The following is a 17992-nucleotide window of genomic DNA, read 5'->3' as shown; positions in this document are numbered from 1 at the left end:
CTCTTCAGGACACAAAATGGAAAATGCAAATAAGAAATGTGAATATTCATTGTCAGTGTGGTAAACCACTAACTGATGCTGGTGACAGTTACCACTGATGGATAGCTAGCTTGAGTGGGAGGCTGCTGCAGCACAGTGCAACAGCATGGCAGCATCAGCCTGTTTCTCCAATTAAATCTAAATCCTAAATCAAACAGTTGGCTATAAACAGGTTGGTCATTCACAACATGATACCTGGTGAGTCAATCAAATATACACATTTGATTGAAAGATAAGGTATAAATTCTATGCATTTCAAGATGTCCAGGTAGTCCTACCCATTTTAAACTACTGAAATGAAGTCATGGAAATTGGGTTTTATGGGAAAGTTATGGAAAAGTTTCAAAAAATGTAATGATAAAAACTTGAGGGAACCTTTGTTGTACTAAAACACGCAAATGAATTGCATTGTCAAGGCTTGCAGTATGAGATTTTTTTTTCTGACTATATTTAGACAGGTAATCTCATTAAAGACACAGGCTCATTCTCAGTAGAGATCATCATGGAACACTTGGTGGGACACCTACAGGCGATATTTGGTGGCCACAGAGTAAGACTTTGTGGCCACGTGCCATTCAGCCACGGTAAATGTTGAACCTTGTATACACTGTGTGTATCATAATTACTCCATTTAATTTTGTGTTGGCTCTCAAATCAAACAATGTATGTTTGACTTACAGACATATTATCATGTCTGCCCATTTATAATATTATTATCAGACTGCTTGCAGTTACAGTTAAATAAACAAAAAAACTTAACTCTCAATGCAATGTTGCCTTTTAATGTGCAAACATCAGCGCAGAAACAACACTCTGCATCGGATACTTCCCACCTTCAAGCCATAGTCTAACCATACCAGCCCTTTCTATTCTCAAAATATGGACCATCTCCCTCTCCATTTCCATCACCCTCACACTCTATACTGTTGCCATTGCCAGCCCCATATTCTCTCACTGACATTGCCTGCATCCCCATTTCCATCACTATCCCTCTTTCTTCTTTGTAATGATAGTCTGTTGTTTTCCTATTTCCATCACAATCCCTCTCTTGCCATGTGCTAGCCATGTCCCCATTTTCCTTATGTTCATTTTTCTTTCTCTCTCTCACCCAGCCTGACCCCCAGATGAATTCTGCTGCTGATTGGAGGCAGCTGGTTCCCTGACTCCGAATCTCCACCCCCTGCCCACCCCTCTCAGTCATGGTTATTCGGGGAGTCAGTCAAAACACCAGGCAAAAGCTATCGGATGCACATTTCGCAAGCAAGCAACACAGCACAGGGACGCAGAATCTGGACTGCTGAATTGAAAACAGGATAGGAGGCATTCACGAGCACCGACTGAGGCTCATCCTGAAATGGGAACAGGAGGAAACATGTGCCTCAGAATTTAAACAGCTTGTGCTCCTTACATAAATTAAAAATTACATCAGCAAATAATGATATAATCTCATCGTGCTCGAGAGTAAATTGCTGTAAGATGCCAATGTAAGTGTTTTAGTTTTCTTAGTGTGCCCTGCCACTGTTCAAATCCAGACTCTGCCCCTCTGCAGTGACCTACTCTAAAAGGCGTGAGAATATTGCACCACATGCACAGCATCAGGGAGTCTGTCTGTGTCTGTCCTTCTGCGCCACTTTGCTATGCCAACATCAGTTCAATTCAGGTTATCTGTCTGGTATCGACTGAGGCTGCTGTCGTACTCTTGAACAGTAAAACCACTTCAAGCCGGTAAGCCATGCAGAAAATTAGCCAGACGGGGACAATTCGTTCTAAAAAAATGTTGTAAAAGTGTTAAGGTGGAAACAGAGAGTACAGACAAGTTTAATTTTCAACTGCAAAGTGCCCCATTCAGCTTGGTCACAGTTCTTTTAAAAACAAAGTTAGGTAATCGCTTTGTTCAAAGTTATTTAAAATATAATGTGTTCATGTAAAAAATTCATTTCAGCCAACACAGTATTTCTTAAACTCTCAAATATCAATTTCCGTATCGCCTAAGAACTCCGAATTCCAGTGTCGTTCTGCATTATTCTACCCCAGTGAAAAAAAACTGTGGTAGTGCTTGCCAGGACTCATTCTCTTCTGGCTCTAATCCACTTAATCTTCTCACAAATCCAACCTCCATAACTGTGAAGGATGGGTTGAAGACAAGGAAAAGACTAACTGTTGCCTCACTTGAAAAACAAAATAAAAACAGCACACATAAATCCGACTGGACCATGTCATGTGAGATTAATTGAACGATTTTTTGAGGACAAAGGTAGGCTAGAAAAAGTAAATAAACCCGTCTGCCAGCAGCACAAATACATATATAGGGCAGGACGAAGCAGGTCAAAATGTAGCACACGGTGTCAACGAAACTGAACATACTGCGAGAAGATGTGTGTCAGAATGAGCTGACCACTACTATCTTTCTGCTGTTTATCTCTCCCTAACGGACACACTTAAAATACATATCCTGGGGATCAATTTATTGGCAGTCCTCTAGTAAACAAAGATAGCAAACATTTACTGATATTGTATTGACCGTAAATCTTCACCAAACCATAGGCCTCGGGGTATCCTGTAACGTCTTTGTATAGGGACAATTACAGTTAAAATGCAAATGCACTTCTAATGAGCACAATGGCAGCACACTGCCTTCCTGCCTTTTTAAGGAACAAAGACCAGAAATTCCAAATAATTTAAAATAAAAGTGAGAAATTCTTATGCTTTGTAAAAGGTGTGGTGCGCAGTCATCATATCTGCTGACTTTGTACCCTCTCACCAGGAAGGGACTGTCTCCATCCTCAACTTAACTGTTGTTACAGTAAACTGATTTGTGAAACATTTGTGGTCAAGGAAAAAGCTCAGTGTGTTCACCTTTAGCTAGTTTTAAAAAGTCCACATAACAAAGAACTTTGTTTTTGTCTTGTTCCACTTCAATGATGACCGCTCAGGCAGAAGTGTGTGTATCACACAGAAATTTCTGCAGTTAGGTTGTGAATTTCTAGGGCTGACCCAAATGCTTCAAAGCTTCAATCGTTGCCATGGAAATCGACATCAAAATCAGTATTTGAATGTTCTGGGGTTTTCTGTATATATTTTGTATATATACATGCATAGCCCCCAAAAATATACCATAAATTATGAAATAGTTATCCAACATCATTCATTAAGCATCAACATGAATTAGCTTTTGTTATTCTCTGACAGGACATTTAAACTTAGTGAACGTTTAGCACCATTCAAACAGGGACACTGTGACAGATTTTTTATATCAGCAAACAAGATTCAAAAAATGTCTGGAATAGTTTCAAAATTTGCAAAGATGACCTTCAAAAGTCAGGTGCCACATATGCCAAAGGAAATTGGTATGACACAAATCCATGATGAGCTTAGCAAAACATCTAAAAGCTGTATACAGCTTAGCCATCTTTCTAAGTCTTTTTTTCTTCTAGCTATTATGGCTAACATGCAACCTGCGTGCTAACAAAGTGGCTAATTGTCATGTTTTGGGTGCATCTACTGATGTCCTTGTCTCTCATTTACACCCCCCACCCAAGCCCCATCGAAGCTTTCATTAATCACGACTGAAAATTCGATGCCCAAAAAGTGGTACTCAGGACAGCCTAATTAATTTCAGAATATATTTTAACTTCAATACAATTAAACCCACTGCTAACGACAATACTGACTACAATGTGAATAAAAGTGTTTTTAAGAATGCTGTAATCAAGTTTGCACTCAATGACAAACACTAAAAGATGAAAGCTTGCTAATTTGCAAACATCTAGGATTACATCAAAACAAATCCTCCATCATATATGCAAATACCACTAATACTTTTAAATTCATCATAGGCAAAACACCCAAATCAAAAGGGTCCTATGTCAAGTGACCTATATCAACAACCCACCGTAAGATCACGGTCAAACCTGCATGTGTTATAGGCTGCCCAGTTGAATAGGGTCAAATTGGACATTTCACATTTGATGTATTTATCTTGTGTGAAAGCGTATTGTGGATCATCAAGTCTGCTATAAGACTCCCATGCAAGCAGAACAGCCATATGCTGTGAAACAGTCGATCAGAATTCTTCGGGTGTAAAATGTGGCATATGTGACACCTCACCAACACGTTACTCCAAACATTTTACAGTCTACATTGTATGTCAACATTCAAATGACTGTTTGTTTTTTCCTTCCCTGTTTATCACATGGGGCTGGTTATAAATCCATGCTGATAACTGAAACAATGACACACAAGGTACCCTGTCATCTGTCAACGCAGGCACTAATATTTCTCTCATGTTTCCTTCCTGGATGAGTCCCATACTGGAATCACTGTTTGCTTTTCTAAGAAGGATGTTGACACGCTTTTTCCACAGAAAACCATAAGGCAAAGTGGTGAAAAGGAACGCCAGAGTGTGGCATGCTCTCCTGCATTTCAGTCATCTCTTACAGAGCTCTTATGTGGCTTGGGAGAGATCCACATAGCCTCCAGGTCGGGATACTAGTTGGGACATGGGATACTCAAACAGTCCATTGTCAAGGACCTGTTTGTTTCTTGTCACAGTGTAGAAGCGAACACTATGGCCCCTAATTCCCAACAACCGTCACTTGTTCTTTCACTTGTTTCTGACCAAAACATCTACGTTATGTTTAATACATGAACTATTATCTAATGAAGGCCAGATTCCGGGAAAGCAGGAACTGAATCAAATGTATTACCTAGCCCCGAATCCCCTCCTCCACTCCGCATTTTTCACTCTCACTCTAATCAGCCTACAGGCCATAAATTAGATTTATCACTGGCACCAATTGAAGAGGGGAGTGAAAAAGGGCTAGCAAAGATGAAGGCAGGGGAAGAATGGAGGCCAAGTCACAAAGAGCAAGGGGCATGAGCCACGGTTGAGCCGTGGATCACAGCTGTGTAAGCTCACACGACCAGGGAGTGTTATAATAACTTAAATGCAAACAAAAAATGTGAATGCTATTTCCTGATAATAATTATCCAAATGCAATAAACAAAATTGGAACATTACATTTAAGAACATTCATGAAAATTAACATTTCAGAAGATACGTCTTAACACTTTAAAGTCATCGGGCCAACTTGCTAATCCTGCTTAGTGAAATACCCCCATGTTCTCTGTGTATCATCCTTAGGCTCTAAACACAGTATAAACAGATCTGGTGTGTTGTGGCCTTCAGAGCGCCTGCAGGGCAGGCAGCCATCAATTGTCTGAAACAGTGGGAGATTAGAAAAAGAGGGGCAGTGCAGCAACAACATGCAACTTAACTCTCACACACAAGCACTGTTTAGCACAAGTTACCTTTACTGTGACTACTCTTGCAGCCCTGGACACGGGGCAGGTATTTGCACAAATCCTTAAAATATTACAAGGCACACTGGTAACCAAAAGTAGCTAGTATTATATATGCGACATATGTCAACTATTTTGTGAATTACTATTAGCTTGTTTCAACTGAAAGACAGAACAAAACAAAAAAGGCACTACATGACAAAGGCATTTTACTGCCTGTAGGGTTGTCTCCGAGTACAGCCATCTAATTAGATTTAGTCGTCGAGGTTGCAGACACGTGAAACATTACAAGGAGCAGTGACTTGTGATTGTTAGCCTATATTTCTGCTTGACAATCCAGTAGTTTAACAGCCTGCCTGTTGCTATTAAAACCTATATTGAGAGAGAGAGACGGACCTGGCTGCTAGAGGGATATGACAGCAAGTGACACCAAGGCCACTCACCACGTCACTGGGGTTAAGGGCACTAGAGTAAAAGACAGGAACCTACCATGTCATTCACTTTACAAAATAGTACCCATCAAGGGGGAGGGACATGTGTGTGTGTGTGGGGGGGGGGGGTATGACATAATTAGAAAAATAGCCAGCCATCATAGCAACCTCATCTACTGTGTCAAGGCTTGCATGAGGCCTGACTAGCCTTGGCTGCAGGCAACAGACACACTGGAATCTCAAGAGGGAAAATTGCAGGAAAGAAAACGAACTGGGGGGGACAGCTTTTGAAAGCTATTTTCATTTCCTCCTGGTCGCTCCTCCTGTTTTCAAAGTCACCCCCAGACACCCCAGTATTTCTGTCACATATCAAGCCAATATTATTAGGTCAGGTGTTTATTCTTATCTTAAAACAGAAGCTATGAAATTAAAGAAATCACCAGTGACATGTTTATCCTTAAGTCATAGTAGCACTTCATGGTGGCACGGTGGCATAATGCAGGCAGGGTACACTTAATCATACACAGTATGCCTGCTTCTTCATTGGCAAGCATTTAATTATTAAGCTAAGCTCTAACACCGTTTAATTTAAGTTACATACAATGTTTACAATTAGCTGCCATTACACAACTGGCTGCGTAGCCGACAGAGGTTTGTCACTAAGCACAGCAAAACTAACCTACAAATGCTACATCTATTTTACTTTGCTGTTTCTTTCCTTAACTATGAATGTAATGACAGTACCTGCCAGGCACAAGCCGGTGCAACAACTCCCGAAAGCTTTCTGAGAACTACATGAATTTCCAGGTAACTCAAAGTGGCCCTCATTAGAATAAAACATTACATTGCCTTCCCTACAACTAGCTCTAGCGTATGTCCTCCTGTGTTCATGTTTACACTTTAAAGTGCGTATACATTTACGTGAATGTGAGGCAACGGTTTCACACAGCCGGTACCGTACTAAGCCGAAATGTGGCTTCTTATAAAGAAAGGTACAGAGGCTCATTGGTCTCCGCACAGCACAAAGAAACGCAGCCAAGGCTTACGTTACAGTGTTACTGCCACTACTGTTAGCTTGCCCATCGACAAACGGTACCTTTAACAAGCGCTAGCAAGGGAACAAACGTTGGCTACAAAACATTACAGTACTGTCCGCTTCAATTCATCGGCTAACAGTCACGGACAGAAAAATAGAGCAACATTTTACACTTGTTTGATAATACTGGGTATACTTCGGAGAGCCAATTGCGCTAGCTAGGTTAGCATAGCTTGTAGCCCTTTTCTGACTTTGGGTATGTTCGTTTTGTACATTGCCTGCGTATGTTATTGGATTAACGTCACTATCTATTTAGTTAGTTTGCTGAGGAAAAGCTTTCATTTCCTTACACTGTGATAAAAAGTTTGTGTAGCAAGCACACAAACTAGCATGTTGATCTTTTAAAAGTAGCGTTAGCACGGATTGTTTTTGATGAACCACATTAACGTTACTTGCCGTTTAACTACTACCAAGGCAATAGCTTATTACTAGCTAGCTACATGGTAACTAGCTAGCTTGGTTAGCTGGTGGCCTTTCTTGACGGTGGCATATTAACGCCGACATATCAACAGTGCTGAGTGTCTTTTTATTTGCTACAGATATCCCAACTTCCTTTGGCTCCAACTAACTCCAAGTTTACCGATAACGTCGCCTGTGATAACGCTAAGCTGAGGGCAACCGTTGAAGAACCGGCGTAGCCCGTCGTTGAAAACGTGCGCGTCTAGGAGAGGCTGCCCAGAACGCATCTTGTTGTAAGGCATCTGCCGATGTGTCGCTCGCCTTTTCGCAATATCCCCGAAATACACTTACCGTCAGTATGTTTCTTATTCTCAATCCAAACCCCGATCACACGGGCCGATTCTGAACGAAGACTCGCGTCAAAGTAACAGAAATACGGGATTTTATCCAACTTATTCTTCTTAGTTGTTTTCTCCACTTCCTGATTGAGACGGTGCCATTTTGAATAGCGAAAAAATATTTCCGCCGCTGTCGTCACGCGCAGTGCCGCTCGGTGATCGCGAGCAGCAAACAGCCAGGCCATAAATAGTTCATCACGGTGATATTTGGCACACCTGAACCAATGCTGCAAGTTAGAATAAATAAATAACTAAATAAATAAACATGATGGCAGATGAGACGGGAAATGAACCAGTCACAGCTCAGTTATTGGCCTTAGTGTCAACGCATTAAATAATTATGACCTAATAATAATAAGCTTAGACAGAAACTTACTATAAATCTGTTACTTAATGCCATTTGGTGTTACTAATTTGTTAAGTGACATATCTGTAAGAGTAGAATGTTTAAACTCTATCCTGCAAATGAAAATTATAGGCAAACTGTGTTTAGGTTGGTTTACCCTATGGTATGGTTTATGCAATACTAAACATCCTTGTGTAAGTTTGTATGACCAGTGGCATAAGGTAGTTACAATGGGCCCCAGTGCACGCTATTATGAGGGGCCCTATTACGCCCCAATTACAAGTTATGAAGCACACACACACACACACACACACACACAGTTTTATATATTTTAGCACAGTGTGTCTTACTGCTGCTTTTACGTTACATCCACTTGCAGATACTTGATATTGGACACATTAACATACATATTACACAGCAATCATCGTTACATATCTGCGTAAGACAAATCTACTTACGCAGAAGAAAATAGGAAATTATTACTTTAACTTGATAGTTTTTTTTATTGGTAAATTCTAGTTTTTTAAATAGTTTATGTAGAATAAGTTTATAATTTCTTATAGATTGACACTGTTTTACAAAACCAGAAAACCATGATGGAGATGGGTTTGCCTCATTTAGGGCATGTATGAAAAATAGCAGCATTTTTGTTTAAATGTGAGTTCTTCTTTGAACACAGGCGTATTTCCAGGTGGTGGTCGGCCCCCTCCACCTCATGGGCCCCAGTGCAACCACACTGCCTGCACTGTCTATATTTACGCCCCTGTGTATGACCTATAACAGTAAAAGGCTTTTGAAATTAATTGAGACGTTACATTGAGTTGTATCTGAAAATTTAGTCTGGCCTTCTTTACTAAATCATTTTAGGAGAGAGGTCTATAAAGAAATGTTCCTCCATGAGATGTTAACTATTATATAGGCCCTACTCATACTTTATATAGTACTTGCAAGTAGTACTGCAACATTTGAAATTGGCTGTTTAGGGTTAGAGCTTATTTATTTTTGTCTCTTTTTTTCATAACAGACAACCTTTCCTCTCTCTATATATTTTTTTTGGCACGAGATCTAAGTCATTTAATGTCATTTTCTTATATACACATATACCATCAACCTGCCAGGGACTGCAAATGAAAATTAGCCTGTCCAGCTTATTTGCTAAGTGACATATCTGTAAGAGTAGGATGTTTAAACTCTATTCTGCAAATAAAAATTATAGGCAAACTGTGTTTAGGTTGGTTTACCATATGGTATGGTTTATGCAACACTAAACATTCATGTGTAATTTTGTATGAACTATAACAGACTTTTGGAGTTAATGGAGCCATTCCATTTTACAATATCTGAAAACTAAGTCAGGCCTTTTCAACTAAATCATTCTAGGAAAGAAGTCTATAGCCTACAAAAATGTTCCACCATGAGACGTTAACTATACTCATACTTTCTATAGTATTTATGGCTGCAACACTTGAAACTGGCTATTTAGGGTGACAGTTAATTTATTTTTGTCTCTTTTTTCATAACAGACAACCTTTTCCCTCTCTCTATATATATATATATTTTTGGTGCAAGATCTAAGTCAGTTAATGCTTATGTCTTATATACACACACATACCATCAACCTGCCAGAAACTGCAAATGAAAATTAGCCTGTTTGGCTAAATCTGGCACATTTACATGACTTAACTGATCATGATCAAAAACATACAGGAAATGTTTTCTGAAAGGGAGAGGGGTTATAAGTTAAGGGGGACAATTAAACTTAAAGGTTTGCCACACCTGCACAACAAAAAAGAGCTTCTGTATCTCCATTTATAGAGTTAAATTGTGGACCAGGTTAAGTGTGGAAGTACAGAAAAGCCAAAATATAAGACCGTTTAAAAATAAATATAAGGACATCATATTTGCAAGGTACAGGAATCTGGAAGAGCCTCGTTAACTGTAAATATGTGTGTAGTGTGTGTGTGTGTGTGTGTGTATGTATGTTTATATATATGTATATGTGTGTGTATATATGTATGTACATTGTATTGGTATTTCTGCATATTTATACACATTTATAAATCATTTTACATAATGAAATTACTATATAGCTACGTATTTGTATGTATATCTATTTATATATATTTATACAGTATTTTATCTATGACATTATTATATAGCTTTAATAACGAACACTGTATTTGTGAACATTGTAATTATACATATTTACACACACTTATACATTATTTTACATAATGAAATTATAGCTTTTGTAATCTGCATTGTATTTGTATCATACATATTTACATACATTTTAGATCATACTTTGTATTTATATCTATTAAAGCTTTTTTTTTTTAAATAAAAATTAATATATTAATAATATAATATTGATAATCTAGTCTTATATCTGAGTTAAGGAGTAGGACTAGAAAAGTTCACACTTCCTCCTACCCCCTTTCGAGCATGTGAAACGTGTGGAGGATCCAAATTCCATCCTTTTGTCTTTTTTGTTTTTGTTGTCTGTTTGTTTATTTTAATTAAGTTATTTATTTACTTGTCTACCTGTTTCTTGTTTTTGTTTTCACTGTTTACATGTTTGAAATAAAGACAATCAATCAATCAATGTTAATTCATGTGCACTGTCCCTTTCTAAATAAACATAAACACAAATATAAATCTTAATTTTCATTTTCATTACATAATTTCTTTCTGTAATCATATCTGGTATTGTAAAGTTTAGCCATTGTTTTCTGTCTCACTTTAAGAGGCAGTGGGTCTAAATTTAGCCACAATACCACTGCTGCTGGTCGGATTATTACTATCACTCCCACTACTAATGATAGTAATTATCACAGCTAATGAATAACTAATGCAGAGAAGTGCTCACTGGGTAAAATCAGAGATGACTCAGAAGAAAAAACACTTCACAGCTGCATTAAGTAGCAAAGGACAAAGTGATACCAATACACAATAGAATAAAAAATAAATGTAATGCAAAAAGGACATAAAAGTATGCTATAAAAAAGGAGAATAAGGTGGGTCGTAAAAACTTTATCCACAAAAAGACCTATGGATTGACTCGTGTTATATGCTTAGCCGTTTTGTGTCTTGATTTTCCGTGGAACTGGAAACAAATATGTTTCATTATTGTGTATTTTCATTTTTGCAAATCACTTAGATTCCTTCCCCGCAGGCGGTTATTAGTGTATTTCATTTTAGATGTTAAATGGAGTACATGTTCATCTCCCTCCCGCAGGTCGCTGTCTCATTTTGGCATCCATCTGTCCATTCTACGATATTGAACGACAAAGCTGGAAGAGCTCCAGTTGTTTCCAGCAAACACACATTGCCACTGCTTTCCTGGTATAACAGTCCCCCCTTTTCCCAACAAAGGAGAGTGGTGGGAAGTAAAGGGCGGTGTATGTGTGTGTGTGCATGCACGTGTGTGTGTGCACGTGTGTGTGTGTGCATTTGTGTTCAAATTTAAGGTACTGTTTGTGAGAGATACTGGAAGGGCTGTGCTTTGTCTTCCCTGTCTGATACTGTTGTATTGTCTTACGTCAGCAAGGTGGTGGTTGGTGATACAGGATGTAAAAGCAGCATCCTGGCTTGTTTTAGTTACACCTTTATAGTGCATGTTAGCTCAGTGAGGACCACTTGAGTACAGACTAACGTAATCTTGATCTAACCTTACTGGATCAACACAATAATGGCAGAAACCTGTGATGTACCAGTTCCTATGCAATGCTGAGAGACAATCCAGGACAGTTTTAATATTTCTTGATTTTATATCTCAAAACTACCTGAAATTCAATTGGTGAAGAATCTGTTCTTTTAGTTTGAATTTGGTGCACCCTACTGGAAACACACTGCAAACACTGAGTGAACTTCTAGGTGAACTGGATTTTGAAGTCATGACTGTTTGAACACAGTAACTGAAGAGTTTAAGCAGCAAGCAGTAATTCCAGGGGCTGAGAAAAAGCACATGAAGCAAAGCCACAATGAGGATTTGCCTCCATTGAGCAATTTCAATCACGACTGAAGAAAGCACTGCAGAAATACTTCCCACTTCCTGTTAACTGCCCGTTATATGTCACGTCCAGAATGGTATGTAATAACTGTGTTGCTGACAGAACTGCAGAACTATTCTTCTTTCGCATTTTTTGCCTATTCAGCTGCTCTTCGCTGTGACTCTTATGCAAGTTAGTTACTGTTAATAGAACAGCAGACGCACTCTCAGTCGAGAGGATCTCAAATACACTTCCTCTGTTTTAATTACCTTTGCAGAAGAAGCAAAACAGTGTTTGTTATAAAACCCCAGTGGCACACTCAAGATGGGGCCGGGGTGGGGGGGGGGGCATTGTGTCGGTTTATACAATTGCTTGCCCACCTACTAGCCCCCCCTGGTGAAAATAACTGGAGGCTGGTATTACTGTCTTTAAGAGGCTGGGGCACACTCATGTTGTAAGCTGGCGCAAAGCTACAAAGTACCAAAGGTATTCATGGAACCAAGATGTTGGCATAGCTTTATGGGAAGGGGGCTAAATAACGTTCCAAAGGCTACATTTTATTGAGAGATTAACTGACTTGGCCATTTTCAAAGAGGTCCCTTGAACTCTCCCTAGAGAGATATCTGCATGAAAATGGACTCTATGGGTACCCACAAGTCTTCCCTCAACTTGAAAAGGCTTTTCACAATAAATGTTTGGTTCCTTACAGTCAATGTACTCCTTTAAATGAAAGTTCTATGTTAGTCTTTTTTTGAGGAAAAGAATTCTTTTAGAAGAGAAATAAATTGTCTAACATGTATAGATATATAGCATATTAAAGTAGGATTATTGTGGAACTCAAAAATTTGCATCAGATAATTAGTAATATAAACTGTAACATAAGAAACCAAAGCTTATCAGTATGACATGGTTTTCGACTAGCATGTATATTTCAACAACATAACTGAACTCCTGAAATTCAGTTACAGCTTTAGGTTTGCCACCCCAAGATTTTCAATGGATGTCCCTATCTGGCCGCTATGAAAATTTTCTGGGGGCGCCACTGGCAAAACTCAAACTGGTTAATTTCAATCATGTTAAGTTAGCCCAGTGGGTCGTGATCGAAAAGTGGGTCATGGGTCAAGTACAGTGAATTCCCGGCACCAGATTTTATTTTGAAATGCAGTTACATGCTGTAGAGAGGGTGAATAATGGACAGATGCTTCAATCAACCTTTATTTGAATTCGGAGGATCATTGAGAGCAAGCCCTCATTCCAACTGTGAGCTGCGCAGAAGCTTAATGCAGTTTTTCCAAATTCAGTATGTGGACATGGTACTTCCAGCATAAGAAAATCAGAGGAGCAGGTCGGGTGTCTACCACTTCACCGCCTCAATAAGGAGCTAAGGTAATGAGGAAGCCTTCCAATAAGGGCCTTATAAACAAAGAGAAACCAATGCCTATCATGTCTGACAGACAGGGAAGTCCACCCAAGTTTTTCGTACAAGATACAATGATGAGTAGAATAACTGTCACCAGTGATGAATCTTAAAGCTGAGTGGTAAACAGCATCCAGTGATTTTAGGGTGGAAGCAGATGGATGTTGATAAATGACATCACCATAATCCAAAACTGACAAGAAGACTGCCTCAATTACCCGCTTCCTGCAGGACAAAATTATCTCTATATTTATAAAAAAAAAACAAACCCAATTTTCTGATGCAGCTTTGTAACAAGTGCAGTGATATGATGCTTAAAAGTGAGTTTTTGATCCAGCTAAATACCAAGATATTTATATTCTGGAACCCTTTCAATATTTTGACCATCCTGGGTCCTGATGCCCAGCGGCATGTCGATGTCAACTTCATTTCCAGAAAAAAACATAAATTTGGTCTTGTTAGACTTAACAGAGACAGCAAAGTGGCTCAACAACATGGCCAAAAGCAAGTATGACGCTGAATATATTAAACTGTGTGGACCTTGAACTAATAATTAAGCACAAATCTGGACCCCGTGGCTGGACCAGTTGGGAAACACTAAGTTAACCCATATTCATTTGCTGCATTTTTTTGCTTTTCTGGAACTACTGAAATGATAAATATCACTTGACAGATGGATATTTTCATATATTCAAGGCCTCAGTGTCCATAACGTTTGCTGGGATGAATAATTAAAGTTAAAGAGTAAAAAATAGCCCACAAAGATAATCTGTTTCCCATTCACTCCTGATGCTTGACACCCTTCAGATAATATAAATACAGTCCTGTCACATGCATACAATCCATACAACACTGCTAGTATTTGTGAGTATATCACTGGCAGCATACAATGCCCACATTTCATAAAAACCCAACATTAAGTGCTGGGTAGAACAGGAATCAGTATCACTTTGAAAGTGTATTGCTGCATAAAGTGGAATGTAGGCCTATTCACTAATACGACTTATGTAAATCTCTGACAAAACCAAATTGCATAACTTTCCCCCCAAAAGCTTCTTTGTCTCCACTTCATTATATTCCCAGTAAAGGCCATGTCTGCCTTAGGCCAGCTGTAATTTGATTAATCCACCGAAAGGGTAGCCAGACGGTAAGAGCCTGCTCTGCTTCTTTTCCCATTCTATTCAAAATTGCAGATCTCCTATGGGATATTATTTCGTGACATTCGTGTGATTTAATTCTACTTAAAAAGATTTTTTCTATTTGTTCTAGTTCTCATAATATATTAATGCTTTGGCATCATTTGAATATTGATTTGATCAAATGTTAGTGTTGCTATTGCTGGAGCAGACTGTATTGACTTAAAATTGATAACCGTTGTATTTTTAGCAGTGCTGTGGATTCTGCAGGGAGGGAGGCTGAACAGCTTTTGACGAGATGGAGACTCTTGTCTTTTTGTTTTCATTTTCTGCCCTTGGCGTTCTTTATGCCATGAACACCATTCCCGAGCTTCAAGAGTAAGTCATAACATTTACTGATTTCTGCTCAGTCTCTACATACACTCTATTTTATGTCTTTTTACTTTTCTGTTTTGGGGGGCAAGCTATAAATGATTTCTATACAATTACAGCAACCACAACACATACTATTATTTGATACTATGCAATCAAAACGGTCACAATACAATTAAATAACTATGCTGCAGGTGATTCTTTCCACTGGATGACAGACAGTATACCTTATCACCACTAGAGCACACTGTAGGCTCAAGGTATATTTCTGTCTCTGACTGTGACCACTTCATAAATCCTCCATCATGTTGAGCACCACTAATACCACGATTTTCAGAGTGTACTTGCCAATTGCGTCTTTAGTTGTGTAAACTCTTTAAATAATTAAACCTGACATTTCATGAAGGGGCAAGAGAACGAACAGGGAACAAAAAGAAGGACATGTGAACAGAATCTGTGGAGATAATCTGACGTGATGTTGGAGATAATTACTTTTGTAAGCTGTAAGGGACAATTTTCTTATTCAGTGATTATATGTTTATTGGGGTAGTGCCTTTATAGTATTGTCTATAGTTGATGATTGTGTGCTGCATCACCGAAGCATGTTCCACTCCCCCCTCACACACTTTTTACCGCGAGATATTTCTCATTTCCGACAGACTTTTACACATCTCCTGTGTGAATATCTTTTGGAGTTTGCGGACATTGACAATCAATACAGACTGCACAGAAGAGTTTGATAAATTGCTCTTGACATACAATATGCCTCGTGCTCTTCCACTCTGCAAACAAACAGTATTGTGTGCATAAATCTTCCTGTACTGTTGAATTGGAGAGGTAGCGAGGGAGCTTCCCTTTGCTCTCACAGCATTTGTTTTCCTTCTGTGAGCACACATTGTGAGTTTTCCGAGGATGTAATGTTGTTTACCAGGAGATACCCTGAGCACATTAATCTTTTCCAGTGCGAGGCAGCGCTACCTTTGACCAGTAAACATGGAGGGCAGTGCTGAACTAACATGGCCTTAACTTGCTGCTTCCCACACCTCTGCCTATGATTGATTAAACCTTTGTACAGCTGTGTTTTTAAGCCACTGGTACGTATATCACCACAGCAGTATGGGAGGTGGAATATTGTAGGTCTTGAGTTTCACAAAGGAAAGCTGTTGTAATGTATACTGGAAGTGTACAATATGGAATAAAATTCTGTAACTTGGTCGTTGAAAGAAATTGGATCAGATTAGCAAGGTAATTAAAAGTGTTAAAAATATGCTCTATTCAAGGTCATAGACATGGATTTAACATTTGGGAGGAGCAAATCTGCAGCTAATCTTTGACTAGGTTATATTGTTTGCATGCAGAACTGCAGTACACTGTCATTTTAGAACTGGTAGTAGCCTAATAATCAGGCTAAGCCCCATAATCATGACCCAGTCATTTGTGTGTGTGTGAAACCAAGTGAACTTTGAGTTATTTTAAGGTTGTAGTCACATTTTTTTTCCCCTAAATCCTAACCTAAGTAACTGTACTTGCCTTAATGTAACCAAACAACTGTACTTGCCTAAACTTAACCACATAACTGTACTCTCAAACCTAACCTACGTAACTGTACTTGCTGTAACGTAACCACATAACTTAACTTGCCTAAACGTAACCACATAACTGTGCTTGCTGTAATGTAACCACATAACTTAACTTGCCTAAACTTGACCACGTAAGCGTACTAGCCTTAACTTAACCTATTTAACTGTACTTGCCTAAAATTAGCCTATTTAACTGTACTTGCCTAAACTTAACCTACATAACTGTACTTACAGTACCTAAACCTAACCTATCCGAACTTTACTTACCTAAACCTAACCTGTACTTGCTGTAACGTAACCACATAACATAACTTTCCTAAACTTGACCACGTAACTGTGCTTGCTGTAACGTAACCTATTTACTGTAACTGTACATGCCTAAACGTAACCTACATAACTGTACTTACCAAACCTAACATATCCTAACTTTACTTGCCTAAACCTAACCTACATAACTGTACTTGCTGTAACGTAACCACATAACTTAACTTGCCTAAACTTGACCACGTAACTGTGCTTGCCTAAACCTAACCTATTTAACTGTACTTACCTAAACCTAACCTAGGTAACTGTTCTTGCTGTAACGTAACCACATAACTTAACTTGCCTAAACTTGACTATGTAACTGTGCTTGCCTAAATGTACCCTATTTAAATGTACTGGCCTAAACGTAACCACGTAACTTTACTTGCCTAGACGTACCCTATTTAACTGTTCTTGCCTAAACCTAACCTACATAACTGTTCTTGCCTAGACGTACCCTATTTAACTGTACTTGCCTAGACGTACTCTATTTAACTGTACTTGCCTAAACGTACCCTATTTAAATGTACTTGCCTAAACGTAACCACGTAACTGTTTCTGCCCACACCTAACCTACATAACTGTACTTACCTAAACCTAACCTATCCTAACTTTACTTGCCTAAACCTAACCTACGTAACTGTACTTGCCTAAACGTACCCTATTTAACTGTACTTGCCTAAACTTAACCTACATAACTGTACTTATCTAAACTTAACCTATCCTAACTTTACTTGCCCAAACCTAACCTACGTAACTGTACTTGCCTAAACCTAACTGTACTTACCTAAACTTAACCAACGTAACTGTACTGGCGTAAACCTAATCTACCATATTGTACTTGCCAAACCCTAACCTACAAACTTTACTTGCCTAAACCTCACCTACATAACTTAGTACATAACTTTACATCATGTTACATATGAACCATTGTATGTGTGTTTTTGTAAGACGACCTGCTGTATGAGGATACTTTGTGATAATAATGACTGTTTGTTAGGTTAATATTGCTAATGCTAATGATTATTTTGGTTGCCTGTTGTAGAATAGGATTTTTTAAATCAATCTATTTGAGGTGTGGGGGGCGTTGGGAGGTCTCCCTAAATATATATTATAATTACTGCCTTGGGCCTATAACACTACAAGCAATCCAGTGCATATAATACAATAAAAGAAAGACAT

General features: G+C 38.7%; 1 protein-coding gene across 2 annotated transcripts in view; it reads right to left on the bottom strand.

The window, feature by feature from the left end:
- Positions 1–7773, bottom strand: part of LOC126396381 (protein strawberry notch homolog 2-like) — a 76107-nt gene extending 68334 nt beyond the window's left edge. For both annotated transcript variants that reach the window (XM_050054395.1, XM_050054396.1), the window contains exon 1: positions 7618–7773. The gene's annotated coding sequence lies outside the window, so the exon portion shown is untranslated. The remainder of the gene's footprint in view (positions 1–7617) is intronic.
- Positions 7774–17992: the final 10219 nt, after the last annotated feature.

The sequence above is a fragment of the Epinephelus moara genome, chromosome 10 (assembly GCF_006386435.1).
Source record: "Epinephelus moara isolate mb chromosome 10, YSFRI_EMoa_1.0, whole genome shotgun sequence".
Classification (NCBI taxonomy): Eukaryota; Metazoa; Chordata; class Actinopteri; order Perciformes; family Serranidae; genus Epinephelus; species Epinephelus moara.
This window is presented reverse-complemented; position numbering and strand designations above follow the sequence as displayed.